The sequence below is a fragment of the Lynx canadensis genome, chromosome X (genome assembly GCF_007474595.2).
Source record: "Lynx canadensis isolate LIC74 chromosome X, mLynCan4.pri.v2, whole genome shotgun sequence".
In the NCBI taxonomy this organism is placed as follows: Eukaryota; Metazoa; Chordata; class Mammalia; order Carnivora; family Felidae; genus Lynx; species Lynx canadensis.
Genome location: NC_044321.2, coordinates 3,322,924 through 3,340,535, shown reverse-complemented (window position 1 = coordinate 3,340,535; position 17,612 = coordinate 3,322,924). Strand labels below are relative to the sequence as shown.

Genomic DNA, 17,612 nt, shown 5'->3' with positions numbered 1-17,612 from the left:
TGCACGCTGTCAGCACAGAGCCCGATGCTGGGCTGGAACCATGAGATCGTGACCTGAGCTGAAGTCAGACGCTTCGCCAACTGAGCCACCCAGACGCTCTGGCATGTGACTAGACCTTATAATTTAGCTTCAGATACACAAAGTAAGCCTTATCGCATCACGCCCCACAGTCACCTTTATAGCGGAAAACAAAGGGAAAAACAAAGGAACATTGGAATGTGAGTGTGTTGATGACCTACATTCTCCCTTGATTTCAAAGGTTAGCCCCAAGTGTCATAACCATATGGGTATAATAAATTTTTTTTCATGTTTATTTTTGATAGACAGAGACAGAGAGAGAACATGAACAGGGGAGGATCAGAGAGAGAGGGAGACACAGAATCCGAAGCAGGCTCCAGGAGAGCTGTCAGCACAGAGCCCGACGCAGGGCTCGAACCCACGAACCACAAGATCGTGACCTGAGCCGAAGTCGGACGCTCAACCGACTGAGCCACCCAGGTGCCCTGCCATATGGGTATAATAAAGGGCCCTGCCTGTCTCTCGGGCTCATCAGGATTTGGGCGTTTCTTTACAGAAACCAATCAGGGAGTGTGTCACATTGTGGGTTCACACATCACAGGTTATCCTCGAAGAAGAAACTAAAGATATTTGGGATGTATTTAACCTTGCAACGCAGGAAAAGTACTGCAGTCTGCACTCAGGATGGAGGGTAGGTCCCAGTAAGAGAGGGACGGGGGACAGTGAGAGGGAAGGGAGACATTTTTCCTGTGCAGTCCTCTTAGGCAGAGTGAGCATGCATGAACAGAATTCTTTCCAGTGATATGGCATCAGGGACATGACCACACAGTAAGCACTAGATGCTGAGAATGTGGATTTTGTGCTCTCAGATTAGCGTAATATCGGATTTTACAATAAATAAGACACATGCCAATGTGATTAATCATTCCATCTCACTTGTATACCTTAAAAAACACACCGACAACATAAAGCAAACCCAGAAACAAAACTCAACCTTAAAATAATAATTAAGGAATATTTTTCTCTACCCCATTACAAGAAAAGAAGATAGGGGCGCCTGGGTGACTCAGTCAGTTAAGCAACTGACTTCAGCTCAGGTCATGATCTCACGGTTCATGAGTTCGAGCCCCACGTCGGGCTGTGTGCTGACAGCTCAGAGCCTGGAGCCTGCTTCGGATTCTGTCTCCCTCTCTCTGCCCCTCCCCTGCTTGTGCTCTGTCTCTCCCTTTCAAAAATAAATAAATATTTAAAAAAAATATTAAAAAGAAGAAAAAATATGTATGGCCCATGAGATACTAGTGTTTGTAGAACTTTCCGGAAGCACGTACAAATATACATTGTGATTGCGTACTTAACACTTGCCTGGAGTCGTGAGCCTAGATACGATGTGTGATCAGGTGAAATACAGACAAGGCCAATTTCTATGTTGTAATATTAATGATACGATGCGAGAATGGCCAGTATTCAGTGAGCGTCTACTGGGTGTCTGTCACTTACGCATTATGAGGTTATCTTGGGTATTGATATCACATAGCCTCCTTTTCACCGATGAAAACCATTGGAGGTGTAGATTCCCACAGTGTGGAGTGAGGACGTGGGAGAGAAAAGGTGTCCATTGTCCCACCTGACTCGTGTAGCAAGGTATAGAGAAGGCACACTGCCTCGTTTAAGTCCACCCCTACCTTTCACAGCTCCATGCTCCTGGGCTAATAGGCTAATACTCCTCTAAATCACCTTTTTCAACTAATGGTGATGATGCCCTTCCTTACCTTCTATGCTTCTTGAGACAATAAAATGAGTCAGTACATACAGCAGTCGGGATATGCAATGTTGACCCACTATATATGGGGTGGCTACTATTTCATGCATTTGTTGACGATGCAGCTTGATATTGTAAAGTGTGTGGTCTTTGATGTCTAGGTAGACTCAGCCCTCCCTCCCAGCTGATGAGCTGTGTGACTCTGCATGTGAATATCGGTGTTTCTTCTTCTTTAAAAAAAATTTTAATATCTTTTTTGAGAGAGAGAAAGAGTGCAAATGGGGAAGGGCCAGAGAGAGAGGGAGACAGAATCCAAAGCCGACTCCAGGCTCCGTGCTGTCAGCGCAGAGTTTTACGTGAGGCTCGAACTCACAGACTATGAGATTGTGACCTGAGCCAAAGTTGCACGCTCAACCGACTGAGCCACCCAGGCGCCCCTCAGTTTCTTAACTGTAAACAGATGTGATAATAGTACCCTGCACGGCTATGGCAGGGTGAGCTGTTATGAATGCAATTATGATTGTTGTTCCATACAAATTCATTCTCACAAATATATTTTAATCAACAGTATTCATGAAACACATATTAATAACTGGATGTGTTGTTATGAGTAATCAGAACATAATTAAAATATGACCCTGCCTTCCTACGGTTTAATAACGTGCTGGCTTGTTTCCTTTGAAACCCAAAGACCTCATTTGCTTGGTACTCATATTCTTCCAGTGTGGGGGTAACCTGAGAAGTGCATCCAACGATGTATTCCCGTTTTCCGCTTACTCCCCTTTCTAGAGCTAGGAAATGGTGAGCACCTCCGTGGCCGTGTCAACTCACTGTCATGTCAAACTGCCCACAAGGAGCTACCTTCCCTTGTTGCGGTCCTCAGCTGGACCTCAGCTGTTAATTTGAAGGAGCAGTGTTGTGTGAGAGTCACCCTTTAAAGAGAAGATTCCATGTTGAGTTGACAAGAATAATGCTGACTGCTCCCAGGATGCACACTGCTCAAATAGACACTAGGTTTGTCACAGTGGAGCCAAGTGGCCATGAGCACGTTGGGTCCTTCCCATCCCCAGGCACACATGAGCACGTTGGGTCCTTCCCATCCCCAGGCACACATGAGCACGTTGGGTCCTTCCCATCCCCAGGCACACATGAGCACGTTGGGTCCTTCCCATCCCCAGGCACACATGAGCACGTTGGGTCCTTCCCATCCCCAGGCACACATGAGCACGTTGGGTCCTTCCCATCCCCAGGCACACATGAGCACGTTGGGTCCTTCCCATCCCCAGGCACACATGAGCACGTTGGGTCCTTCCCATCCCCAGGCACACATGAGCACGTTGGGTCCTTCCCATCCCCAGGCACACATGAGCACGTTGGGTCCTTCCCATCCCCAGGCACACATGAGCACGTTGGGTCCTTCCCATCCCCAGGCACACATGAGCACGTTGGGTCCTTCCCATCCCCAGGCACACATGAGCACGTTGGGTCCTTCCCATCCCCAAGCACACATGAGCACGTTGGGTCCTTCCCATCCCCAGGCACACATGAGCACGTTGGGTCCTTCCCATCCCCAGGCACACATGAGCACGTTGGGTCCTTCCCATCCCCAGGCACACATGAGCACGTTGGGTCCTTCCCATCCCCAGGCACACATGAGCACATTGGGTCCTTCCCATCCCAAGCACACATGAGCACGTTGGGTCCTTCCCATCCCCAAGCACACATGAGCACGTTGGGTCCTTCCCATCCCCAAGCACACATGACCACGTTGGGTCCTTCCCATCCTGACCCGCTGCTGTCGGGGACGAACACGCTGTGCAGGGCTGTTTATTCCTGTAAATAAACCGTTTCTAAAACATTGACTCTTCCCCCAAACTGAATTTTCCAAGGATTGAAAACGTCTTGATTTGAATAAGCTAGGTCTCACATAGACACGCACTGAATGGACTGTCATTGTCAGTGGAGATGGAACAGAGCCCACGCGAATGCAGGTGAACCGGGCCCTGGAAGCCTCAGTCTTTCTCCATTGATTGTAAATCGCCAGGCTGCGTGAGGACCAGGGTGTCTCCACGTGGAATCTGTATTTAGCCACGCCCGTGTCGATGCCCGTCATGAGTAGGAGCTTGACTTACTAAGGAACTTAGTTCATGACCCGCTAGTTGTTGGAACAACCCAAAAGACAGGTTGTGTGAGCAATATTCCGTTGGCTTTGAAGCAGGCACACCATGTCTCTTACTGAGGGGACCAATGTGTCTTCTTCTTGTTTTCAATAGGGAAAAATGTGTTGAGATGGAAAAGACATCAAGTATATGTCCGTGGAGGCATTTTTAAAGGCATCTTCTTAGGAGGACACCGTGATGGTAAGTATCAAAAATAATCATTGGCCTCTGCTGGCACGTGTCATTGATTTGCAGCCTGGTGGAATCCAATCTAGCAATCGTTCCTGAGCACTTTGGTAGTAAGATTAGCTTTCTTTTTTAAAATCTATTCGAAATGAACCAAAGTGCAAAGCAGTGATTTCAAGCTTATTGGGAGTACATACAATGGCCTGCGTTGGAAATTTAGAGTTTTGTAATAATTGCTTATTCGTACAAAGAGCCACAATGCCGAGTGTATCTCATAGATCAGGTATTCACAGGAGAGGTTCCACTTTCTGATTCACCTCATGTAAGCCGATCCAAAATTTACCCTCTAGTCCATTGGTCACTGAAAGCCCACTGTGAGCTTCTCAACTGGGCTAGAGTGAGCATCTCAAGCTACGGAGGCACTTGAACGGCAGTGCCCCTGCAGAATGGGATCCAAAATGTCAGACGTGTGGTTCTAACGTACAGTGGGGGCCCGCTGAGGCCACAGGATCTTTCTGTCTGGAGAACATAAGTAGAGCAGATCCCAAGGAAGGGGAAATGGGTAGAATACTGTTATGATTTGTGGTTGAACTCGTTAAGTAAATCATGTCACGCTTCAGAGTCTGGACCTGTCTGTTGCACCACCCCCCCAACCCCCGCCATACTTAATTTTGAGAAAGGATGTGTTTTAATATGTTTTGAGTAAATGCTTATGTCTTTTCATGGCTCAGCTGTCCATTCCAGCCCTGATAAGGTAGTATTTGTGATTATATTGCTCAAATATTCGTTATCTACCATTTTTCTTGTCAGTTTGAGTGCCACAGCGTCCAAACGTTTCCCACAGTTTGGACCACAAATGGCTTTAAGCTTCTGTCTACAGCTGACCACATAATTTCCATATCTTTACTCTTTCGGTAACAAACTTCTGTAGGATTCCTGGATTCTACACGATTGTCAAGGTCATGTTTTGTATGAGATTCTTCTTCCCAACAAACTTGATTTCCAAATTCCTCCCCCATTTCCAGCCATGAAGAAATGCTAGGTTTTTTTTTTTTTTTCCAAAGATAAGTTTGGAAACTTTGTTTTTTCCAAACTTTGTTTTTTTCAAAGATAAGTCTGAGTAGTAAAGACTGAAGCTGTCCCCCTTTTGTTATGAACGTGCAAATTTGGAAGATGATTATAGATGAGAAAATGATTGCTATTTTTATCTTGTACAGGTTATTTTACCAAAGGTATTCGACACACACACGTTTGTCATCAGCGCATATAGCTCAGTAATCATTAACAGCACGTTATGTAAATTCCTTTTTCATTTTTATTTCCTTTTTCCAATCTGGGCGAGCATTGCTTTATAACCAGGGCATGAAGTCTCGGAACTATCTGTCTTCCTTCTCACACGAAAAGATTTTGGAACAGGAACCCGATGCAGCTTGGTGGTAATCATTTCGGTTAGCCGCTGTGCAAGCCGCACTCTGTTTAATATAATCAGGCCGTCCTGGTTCCAGGGAGAAGCAGTGGGAATAGGTCTGGCATCAGCCTCCGAGCTGTAGACAAGTCACAGCTCATAATGTGACAGCTCCCGTAATGAAACCCAAAGGGAACATTATATAAAGTGCACAATCAGGAGAGGAGAATGAGGACTTCTGAGTCTAGGAACACTTATTTTTTTTTGGCCGTATGCACTTCACCTCAATCTGCATTTGAAAGCACCAGGTATTATCGACATGTTTGTCCAAGAGGCTGTCTAAACGGCCTCTCTGAGCCGGGGCGTGCTTTGAGGTCACAGTTTGGGGTGGCCTTTGATGCACGTTGATCCCACGTTGGAACTTTCTGCACTGTCTCCGGAGGATGGCGTGGCTGGATGAAAAGCTAACGACAGGGGATTTTCCTTCTCAGGCATTCTCAGAACGGAAAGCTCTGTAGGTCTTAATTTGGAGTAACTGCTGTTCACAAGGGGGGCAGGCTTTGGTGGAAAAGCACACAGACACGTGCATCGGGGCATCGGCGCTTCAATCTAGGTCTGCTGCTAAGTAGCGAGTTCCTGATGATCAGGCTTCTCACTATGAGGAATCTGGGATCTTACATGAAGAAAACCAGCTGTCTAGGAAATACAGAGAAGTCATTAAGCCTCTTTAATCCTTGACAATTTCAGCCTATGCCAGTTTCGTCACATTTTCTATACAATGTTGACTGAGCATTTTCTGGTTTCGTACGCTGTGGAGGGAGACTCTTTGCAGGGGATTTTCCTAGGAGTCGGGGACGGTCTTGGTGAACCGATGGTAGAAATGCCTCGATTGTATTCCCAGGATGACTTACTTCAATTAGCAACTGCTGGCCGAGGAAAATGCCTTTCAGGGCAGTCCCGGAACTGAAACTTTCACAGTTCATAGACGAACTAGGGATTAGGAAGTTCAGTATTCTATGGAACTCAATTTAGGAGTATACTGAACACATCCTGATGATCAGGACAATCCTAGGGACTAATAATACATTCCAATGTTGAGATGGTTTGTTTACAGCCTGTTTGGTCCTGAACACATTATCCCAGTGAATGTTTTGTTAAACAATTTGTGATTCAGAGGGACGCAGAGTAGTTCTGTAAATCCATTTGGTGCACCGTTTGGGAAGCAGACTTGAAGATAATGATAAAGTTTAAGGGGCGCCTAGGTGGTTCAGTCGGTTGAGCGTCCGACTTCGGCTCAGGTCATGATCTCACAGTTCGTGGGTTTGAGCCCCGCATCAGGCTTTGTTCGGACAGCTCAGAGCCTGGAGCCTGCTTCGGATTCTGTGTCTCCGTCTCTCTCTGCCCCTCCCAGCTCACACTTTGTCTCTCTGTATCTCAAAAATGTATAAACGTTAAAATTTCTTTTTAATTAAAAAAATTAAAAAAATGTAATGGTATAGAATATATATAAATATAATAATAATGCAAATATATGTAATGTTGTATATGACATACATACATATTACATATAATGTAAATATAAATTGTTCTTGGGTCTCTTTGATCCTTCTCCTTTCAACTATTTTTTGGACCTGTAATGTTTGTTTTGTACCAATATAATACTGCCTGTTTTTCCCCCCTGATGTAATGCTGCTTTTCTGCCAAAGCGATATATTTCAGAGTAGAAAAAAGGGGCAAGTGTATCTAGTAAAGTAGATCATTATACACTATTTATAAGTTATTTATGTGTAAGCTTATTTTATTGATCTCTGGAAGACATACATAAACTCAGCTTTTGAGTAAATGACCATGAGACACGCGAAGGCACAAGGTGAGCCCACTATGGCCACTGGGAAGTCACCTGTTTTTATAAAGTTTAATTGGAACACAGCCACACTCTGGCATTTACGGGTTTTTGTTTTGTTGTTGGTGTTGGCGTTGGTTTTTTTTGTTTTGTTGTTTGGTTTCTTTATTTTTCTTTCAACTTTTTTTTTTTTATTTATTTTTTATTTTTTTATTTTTGGGACAGAGAGAGCCAGAGCATGAACGGGCGAGGGGCAGAGAGAGAGGGAGACACAGAATCGGAAACAGGCTCCAGGCTCCGAGCCATCAGCCCAGAGCCCGACGCGGGGCTCGAACTCACGGACCGTGAGATCGTGACCTGGCTGAAGTCGGACGCTTAACCGACTGCGCCACCCAGGCGCCCCTCTTTATTTATTTTGAGAGAGAAAGGGCACAAGTGTGAGTGGATGGAGGGGAGAGACAGAAGGAGAGAATCCCAAGCAGGATCCACACCATCAGCACAGACCATGCAGGGCTCGGTCCCACAAACCATGAAATCATGACCTGAGACAATATCAAGAGCTGGGTGCTTAACCCAGTGAGGCACCCAGGCGCCCCTGGCATTTACTTTTTTGTCTACAGCTCTGTTACACTACTGCCCCAGAGTTAAATGATTGTCCCAGAGCACAGGGCCTGGTAGCCAAAAATACTTATTATATGACCCTGTACAATGAACTTACCAATCTGTACTTTAGGGCATGGCGGGATTCTTTGGAGGGTGGGAGTGCGATTCATGGTGAACACTCTGGATTCACAAATTAGTCATATATATTAATATAAAACCAATTATTAGAGGCATATATATATAATACATGCATATACGTATGTATGTTTTCACATCGGGAATTCTATTAATGCGTCCTCTTCAACCTTTTAAACAGACAGCAGGTGTTTGTAACCTGCAGTCTGGAATGCATGCATCAGTGGGGTCTGGGAGCATACTGGAATGTCCCCTGTGGAATCTCTATGCACCAGGGAGAGATTTGACGGCCACCAATCCACACAACAGATGTGACGCAGCTGACACACGCCAATTAGCGTGCGTCCTCTCTGGCTGTGGTGGCCGTCTGTGCTCAGTGCTCTGTTGGTTAAGGGTGAGGTTCCCAATGAAGGCAGCCAACCATGGGGAGCCCCCTTGCCTGGCTTTGCCATGCCCCAGTCCATTTGTTTCCTGACCTAGAAAAAACAACCTTTGATTAACTGCAGGCACTTACTGGGATTTTTATTCTGCTTCACTCACCTTTTTAACGAAGTGCATTTTATGAAGTCAAAACCAGGGAGTTCATTGATTCCATGTTTGGTGTGTTGGAGAATCGGAGAGCGAGGTAATTCTGACTCAGCACGCTTTCTTCAAGTGGGTAATTAATATCCATAGGGAATGGCGTCGTTTTGTTTTGTTCCTGCAGGTTATCGGATGTCATACTTGGCGTGGTAACGATTAACAAAATATATTTCAGTTGTAGATGATTGAGGATCTTTTGCTTAAGAATGTTCTTTTCATACGCCCTACTTCGTCCCTTTCCCCAGTGAATGCTGAAACACGATTGTCCGTGGTGTCCTGAAGTATTACTTTGTTTAACCATGACGTGGGGTGAGGGGGCAAGGCAAAAACTTAGGACCTTGGTGACACTAAGTGTAACATAATCCACATCAAGATGGTTAGTACACTGGACTTCAGCATCGCTCATCGTCCCCTTACGTGAACCTTCCCAGTGTTCTTTATATGCACTTGAAAAATTTAAGTGAAAATTCTTCACTCTTCCCTATCCTTAGCACAGTGCATGGCACACGGGGCATTCTCAGGAAATGTTGAGTCAGTGCAAGTCAACGCACTCAACCCGGTGCTTCGAAGTGGGTCAGGGTCTAGTTCTGGCTGAGCAGACCCCATGGGTTAGTGACATTGGACGAGTCCCCTACCTCCTCCTGTCCCTTCAGCTGAGATGTGCAGGGAACAAGCCTACGTGATGCCGGTTTTGTCCAGCTCTGGGAAGGCACCCTTCCATGCCTGAAGCTTCCCTACAAACTGGTCCAGAGCTGACCAGCCTCCGAGAGGCTGCAAGTTGTTTCTAATATACAGAAAATCCTGGAGCTGTATACATCAGAGGTTCCAATGGCCCCCTCCTTGGGTTCCATTAATCTGCTAAAGTGGCTGGTTCACAGAATTCAAACAAACACGTTACTCCCAGATCACAAGTTTATTATATTATAAAAGGGTTTAACTCAGGAGCAGCTTTCTGGAAAGGATGAACGTATGGACAAAGGGCGTGGAGCTTCCCTAGTCTCTCCACGTGCACCTCTCTCCCCAAACCTCCATGTTAACTGACCTCAAAGCTCTCCGAATCCCCTTCTTTTCCGTTTTTATGGAGACTTCGTCATTTCACAGGCTTGGTTGATTAAGTCGTTGGCCATTGGCCATTGATCCAACTTCCAGCTCTTGTCCCCTCCCCAAGGGTCAGAGGTAGGACAAAAAGTTACAATTCTCTAATCAATCATGTAGATGTCTCCATTAGCAACCAGCACCCGCTGGTAGATACTTTCCAAAAATCACTTCATTAACATAACAAAAAACACCATTTTTGCTTTTACCACTTAGGAAATTCCAAGGGTTTTAGGAGCTCTGCTGGAAAGGGGGATGAAGACCCAATATAATTTTCTTATTATAAATCACAGTATCACATTAGGTAAACCAAACATTTTATTTTTTACCCAGGGGTGAGTAAGTATTCGCTTCTTCCTTGCATTTTGTGAATCTGGAATGAGAAGGAAATAAACGCAGTGGCTTATGGTATTTGACTCTAGGCTAAGAGCCACGTGGAAGCACTGAAATGTGGATTCTAGAAATTTGGTTTTCCAGTATTTGTTCTGGTCTTATGTATATGCACCAGAGAATATAAATTATTTGCCATTGACTTATCTGTAATTAAGTCTTCTAAATGGACTACTATTTTAGCTGCTATATTTTCTTCTCAATTACTTAGAAAATTTAAGCCTTCCTTGGGGAATGCTTCGTCTTTCACTTGTCCTTTTAATGGTAATTGATTGTCTTCTTCAAATTATGCTGTTCTGGGAAGAAGGTTAACAAATAAAATCTGGCAAGGTCATAAGCAAATGGCATCAGATGAATGAAGAGCCCTCTGTGTCCAAGATACGTGTCCTCATTAATTTCTTACCTTTCCAAAGTTATAGATTCATAATGAAGGTAAGCTTTACAATGGGAAATATGGTGGCCACAGAGGTGGCCTGTCATAATAGCTGTCCCTTTGCTCTGTTCTGGTTAGTATTTACATTTAGCCTTCTGTGATCATGACTTCATTGCAATTCTCAACTAATTTAATCTTTTGATAAGATACCATAGTGTGCATTTTTAAAATATTTAAACCAAATCCTGGCTCAAACACGAATGAATGAGGGGGACTGCAGCTGACAGTGAGTAACTGTGATTTATCATTTTATGCTCGGAAACATCCCATTACTGCGTAAACATTTTACTGTGTTTACCGTCAACAGGTTGTCAGGTTATTTAAAGATCATTGCCATTTCTGTCTCTAAGTCTTAGAATCAGCCTTGGAAATGATGTGTCATTGACCACTGTTTAAAAATTTTTTTTAATTAAGTTCTTTTTTGTTTATTTGTTTTGAGAGAGAGAGAGAGAGCAGGGTAGGAGCAGAGAGAGAGAGACAGAGAATCCCAAATAGGCCCTCCACAGAATCTGATACAGGGCTTGATCTCACAGAGTGTGAGATCGTGACCTGCCTGAGTGGAGACCAAGAGTCGGACACTTAACTCACTGAGCCACCCAGGTGCCCCAGCCATCGTTTAAATTTTTAAAAAGGAGTAAAAGATTACTGAGTTGGGATTCTAGACTATCTGACCAGAATTAGAACCAATTTAAGGAGGAAGTCCATTTAAGTCCATTTGATCTAAAGTGCATAGAGACCATTTGATGTCATTGTCAATGGTGATGCCATCTTGGTTTTGTGTAGCTGAACACTGATGAATTGATCATATACCTTAAGGAGGAAGTAGAACAGTTCTTTGTTTGGAAATGGCTTAACTGCTTTCAAAGGAAATTTCAAGATGACGTGACGTTTCAGGGCGTGGAAAGCACACACCAGCTCTCATGGCGAACACGTCCTCACAGGTGCTTTGTGCTGGATGTCTCCTGAGGATCTTTCATACGGATTTCTTTCTTAGGTTCCCTGGGTTTGAACTCTTTCACCCGCACCTCTGTGCCTGTGCCTCCTCTGTGTTTCTTTTTCTTTTTTTAATGATTACTTATTTTGAGAGAGAGTGCATGCATGCATGCACGCGCAATCAAGCCGTGGGGGGTGCAGAGAGAGACGGAGACAGAGAATCCCTAGCAGGCTTCACGCGATCACTGCGGAGCCCCATGAGGGGCTCGATCCCACAGCTTGTGAGATCAGGACCTGAGCTGAAATCAAGAGTCGACACTTAACCAGCTGAGCCCCCAAAAGTGCCCCAACCTACTGTGTATTTCTTAATGAAGAAGTAGCAATTATCTTCCTTAGTTTCTGCTCTTTCTGCCAGGCATTAGCTTCTCACGGCTTCTATAACAAATGATCACGGACTTAACAGTTTGAATAGCACATATTCATAAATACAGCTCTGGAGGTGAGTTGTTGGGGACAAACACCAAAGCATCCCCAGGGCTGGTACCTTCTGGAAGCTCTATGGTAGAGTACCATTTCCATGCCTTTCCCCACATCCAGGGTCTGCCAGTGTCCCTTGGCTTGTCACCCCACATCACTGCACCTCTTTGCCTCACCAGTCATGTGCAGTCACTCCTTCTCTGACTCTGACTCCCTCCTCCTTCTCTTGCAATTACACTGGGCTCACCCAGATCACCCAGCATCATTTCCTCAACTTGAGACCCTTTACTTAATCACATCTGCAACGTCTTTGTAAAACCTTTTGCCGTGGGAAGGTATACACAACTGACCGCTGAACAACATGGGTCGGAACTCCCCGGGTCCATTCGTACATGAATTTCTTTCTTTATCACTACAGTCTTGCAAATGTATTTTCTCTTCCTTGTCATTTTCTTAAGAACTTTTTGTTTCTGGGGTGCCTGGGTGGCTCATTCGGTTAAGCATCCGACTTTGGCTCAGGTCATGATCTCACAGTTCCTGAGTTCCAGTCCCATATTGGGCTCTCTGCTGTCAGCACAGAACCCACTTTGGATCCTTTGTCCCTCTCTCTCTCTCCGACCCTCTCTCTCTCTCAAAAATAAACATTAAAGAAAAAAAGAACTTGTTCTTTTCTTCAGCTTACTTTGTTGTACAAATACAGTATATAACACATATGACATACAAAATGTGTTATTGACTTTATGTTGTTAGTAAGGTTTCCCATCAACAGAAGGCTATTACCAGCTAAGTTTTTGGGGAATCATAAGTTAGGTGTGGATTTCTGATCGTACAGTGGTCAGTGCCCCATTGCTCTAGGATCAGAGATTCTGGGGATTTGGAAGTAGATGACTCCGGGGGGGTCATTATTCAGCCTTCTACACTTAGTAGGTCATGAACTTGTGAGCACCTGTAGGTGCATTCCAGCTGTCATCGTCCATGACTTCCAGGAAATCTGTCTCCTTCTTTGGGATGTTCTTCTCATCTTTGCCAAGCTCTTGTGTCTCCTCGTCCTTCCCGAGGCTGCTTCTGAGTCTGTCCACCAGAGCCCTCCTCCCTTATCTTGATACCCACGCCCCTTCCTTCTTCACTCTGTCTCCTTCTGGAATCCTACCCTTTGTACTTGAGGGAGGGAGGACCCTCTCTTGTGTGAACAAAGACTGGGGGCTGCCGATATGGCTTCTGGTAACCTGCCCCTGTCCCCCTATGGCACCCCATCTCTCACAACCCTCCACGTGCTCTGTCTGAGGCACGTCAAACCATTTGGAACCTTCCAGAACCAGCAGTATTGACTCAGACCCTCATGTGTCTTGATGTGCTGCCTTCTTCACCTCCCTTAGCAGACCTTCCTCCCTGGATCTGAGTTCCTGAAAAAATCCCATTTTGTCTTATGTCATTATGTCACCCAAGTGTCATCTCTCAGGGACGTCTTCCTCCTCTGTGATTATCACTTATTGAAGAGGTCACTTCCATCAACTGCGTTCTCTTGTCTAGTTTAGTTAAATGCCTGACTTCCTAACTACTCTGAAAAATCCCTCTGGTATAGAAAATATTTTGTAACGTGGTAACCGCCACCCTGTCTGACACAGTGCCCCCACAGGGTCAGAAATGATTTATTGAATTAATTGAATTAATATTTAATTATTGAACGTATTGAATTAATGCAGAAGCAGTGACGATGGTGTTTAGCTATGGTCTCCCTACTTTGTCCCGCTCTCATAAACGTATCCGTATTCGTTTCGTACCACGCGCATGTCTGTGTTGGGTGTATCGTGATCGATTACTTAAACACCCATTAAACTTGAGCGTTCTCTGTAGCGTCTGCTAAAATTCATTGACATTCACGCACAGTCGTCAAAAGACGGCAAATGTTGCAAATGACCTAGACTCTCCCGGTTCCACGCAGCCCCTTCCTAACGTTCTGGAGAACGGTGGATGCAGCAAGCAAGGTGAGAATTAAGTTCTCCCCGAAGCACAGAGAGTTACCATCCCTGTCGCTTAGAGGGAGACCAGCGAAATATTGGTGCCTCGTAGTGCAGCAATGTTATCCCCAGGAATGCTTTACATGCATTGCACGTCAAGAAAAATGTAGGCCAGGGCGGCTCTGCTCTTAGGGAAAATCCTAAAGAATAATGCTTTCAAAATAACATCAAGAAATGAAAGTGAAGATTACAAAAAAAAAAAAAATTGCTGTCAGCAGTTTAGACCTTCTGAAGGTCATGTAGAGAACCGCTTACCTGAAGTTTACAGCAACTCTGATCTCTCTCTGGTTTTTTTGTTTTTCTTTCTTTTTTTTTTTTGAGGGAAATCATAGTTGAGTTTTTTTTTTCCTTAATACAGTTTCTGCTGCTACTTTCTATGTTATAAACAGCAAAGAAGTGCGTTTAGTATTCATGATCTCCAAGAAGTGGACATATCCAGCATTACATGGGACGCCTTTCATGTTAATTGGTATTTTGGTGTCGTTTCATGAAGTAAGGTTTAGTCGAGCGCTCGCCCACATGGAAATGCACTTAACGCTGCTGTTCTCTGTGGGTTTCTTGTGTTGGAGACTTTGCAAATTGAACTCCCTTCCTAAAGCTGCACAAGCACTTTTCAGACACCAAAGGAGGTGAATTTACTAAAAACCAAGGGATCTTGGTGATGGCATGTTAATTTATTTTTATCATGTCCTGTGAGCTCTGAAAAGTGAGATAACTAGTAGATGACAGGGAGTCATAAGGAGATGTCCTTAGCAAGGAAGAGACGGACCCCACTTCTCAGCCCTGTAAGCTAAGAAAAGGCTACCTCCTTCTCCATCTTGGTTTTGCACATGGCTTCCACCTGAACTTGGATGGTGTCCCTGTGATTTGGAATTGCTGTTTGGTCCCCCTGCTGTCTCCACCTGATGGACCCGAGAGGTCGGGTTTCAGGTGGCCTGGAGTCAGTACTGAGATGCTGAACTCGGTGACTGCTCCCTCATATGGTGTGAGCAAAACACTGAGCAAATGAGGGCATCACAGTCTGTGAACGCTCAGTTACTGACCAGGGGGCCCACATACACCTTGGGGAATTCAGACATCTGGGTTTCTCCCTCTTAGGAATGCCATAAAAATCACCCGAGTAGCAGGACTCCAAATGTTAACCTACTGAAATTTCTTTGTCCAGAAAAATGACTTCTCCAAAGCCCTTGAGACTCAGGGGAGGAGGTGGTTGATGTTTAGGCTGGAATGATCTTGCTGCAGAGATGACATTGCCCCAAGCCTTATCACTGTGTCTGGAGTATATTAATGTCTTACAAGTTGTGACTGAAACATGCCTTATTTTCCATGCCATTCCCAGTGGTTGGCTGTTTTTTACTTCTTACTAGGTTTTTTTTTTTTTTTTTTTAGTTTTTATTAGTATGGGAGCTTCCTTACTTCAGCCCTTCAACAGCTGGCGTTGATGTTCATTTCTGCCAGCGCCCTGTAACTCAGCTTTCCTCTATTTTCCCTGGGTTATGTGAACTATCTCAGCACACACACCTGACCGACAAGATAAATAAACACTTAGAGTTTCTATATTTTACTCATTTTTAGAAGAAGCCAGCGAAGGGAGACCTAGTTCTACGCTGTTTTGGACTGTACAGTGATGTTGAGTGATTTGCCTGGTGGTTAAGATCGTGGCTCTCATTACATTGCAATACTTGATGGTAAATGAATGAAATAGTGCCCACTGGCATAATTATGGATGCATTTGTTGTTCTATGGTTTTCAACCTTGTTTTCATATGCGTATGTGTTTGATTCTGCCAACAGTTGGGCAGATATCTCTTGTCCGTCTTCCACGGATAGAAACTCAGGTCTAAGCAAGTGGGATGGTTGCCAGAAACATGACCGTGGGCTCTTTTTCAGTGGTTGTCTTGTCCGTCGTGTGCACAAGGCTCACAGGAGATGTGCCTTCCCGGAAGGAGTATAGAGTGACAGAATCCATATAGGAACGCAGGCAGGGATACACTTCTCTTTACAGCAAAGCGCATTGTGGTCTTTACTCAGGTATCAGAAGGTGGTGCATGAACGTGATAGCACTTGATTGTGCTAAAGTATGTCATAGAGTCTGCATGTTATCTCAGTTGGTCATGGAATATTCGAGACACATAAGGAGAGCGCTAACCCCTGGCCAACTTCCTGATGCTATCTGAGTTGCCTCCATCACTGTCCCACTAAGTGTCATGTGTCTGAACTTTCTAGATGCCTCCTGGTGTTCTTTAAAAATGTCCCGAGCTGCTTCGGTGTATGAGCAGTTTTTCATGTTCCAAGGACATGATTCTGCATGAGCAGTCTGCTGTTATTTGGCAATTGATTCAAATTATAAGTACATCTAGACCTCCTATATGGGAAATAAACATATGTCAAGATATATTATAATGCTTGTGGAATCAAACAACGATAGATGGGAACAGGGTATTATTCCAACGTATAATAGAAGTAAGGGGAATTGTGTGCCCCCAAATACCATTATTTCTCTTTTCACTGTATCACCCTAGCCTTCTACCTCCTGAATCCAGCCTTATCTCTTTGGGTTGTCAACCAAAGCGTGGGCTGACAATTAGATAGCGTTTCCTCTGTGCTAGGACCTGTTCCAAGTGCTTTTTATATATGAACTCCATCCTCTCAACCACCGTAGCCAGTACTTACATTCATATAGGTTTCTTACGCCTGCTGGAACAAATGACTGCAAACCCACTGGCTTAAGACAACACACATTTATTATCTGACAGTTCTGGAGTTCAGAAGTCCAAAGTGAGTCTGTTGGCAGTAACATCAACATGGCGGCTGGCTGCATTTCTCCCCAGGTTCTAGGGAACAGCCTGTTTCTTGGCCACATCTGCCAGAGGTTGCCATATTACTTGGCTCCTTGCCCTCTTCCTCTATCTTCAAAGTCACTGGCTTGAGTCCTGCTCATGCTACCATCTCCCCGGTTCCCTCTCTTCTGTGTCCCTCATTCACTTATAAAGACCCTTGTCATTCCATTGGGCCCACCTGGATAATCCGGGATCGTCTCCCCATCTCAAGGACAGCTGACTAGCCACCATAATTCTATCTGCAGTCCTTATTCCTATTTTCCATATAATGTAACATAGTCATAGGTTCTGTGGATTAACTCACGGGCATCTTTGGGGTCCATTAACTCCACCTACCGCACAATTATGATCTTCACAGGTGAGGAAACTGAACTCTGAAGGTTAAAGGCCTTCACCAATGTCGTAGGGTGGGTCTGTGGTGGAGACATGGGAATGTAGAGCCACAGAGTGACGCCTGGAGGGCATGGTTGTCTTTGCACTGGGCTTGAGCTCAGATCCTTGCGAAGCCAAAGTCAATCGGTAGTTGCCTTTTGACCTTCTATATGAATGAGCAGGTACAAGGCCATGAGTTAGCCATGGAGGGTTGGGAACAGAGTGCAATTAACATGGACAGTGAAACAATATTGAACCAAAATATGAAGCCTGACTGAACAATTTTGGTGTCATAGATTTTTGTGCGCGTGTGCAAAGACCAGGCACCAACTTTCTAAAAATCCGAATTTACAGGGTGCTCTTCT

The 17,612-nt window shown here is 44.7% G+C and overlaps 1 protein-coding gene across 1 annotated transcript in view; it reads left to right on the top strand.

The window, feature by feature from the left end:
* The window catches only part of NLGN4X (neuroligin 4 X-linked), a 314,198-nt gene that overhangs the window by 35,256 nt on the left and 261,330 nt on the right, over positions 1 to 17,612 (top strand). Inside the window, exon 3 of the mRNA XM_030306029.1 lies at positions 4,051 to 4,137. The gene's annotated coding sequence lies outside the window, so the exon portion shown is untranslated. The remainder of the gene's footprint in view (positions 1 to 4,050; positions 4,138 to 17,612) is intronic.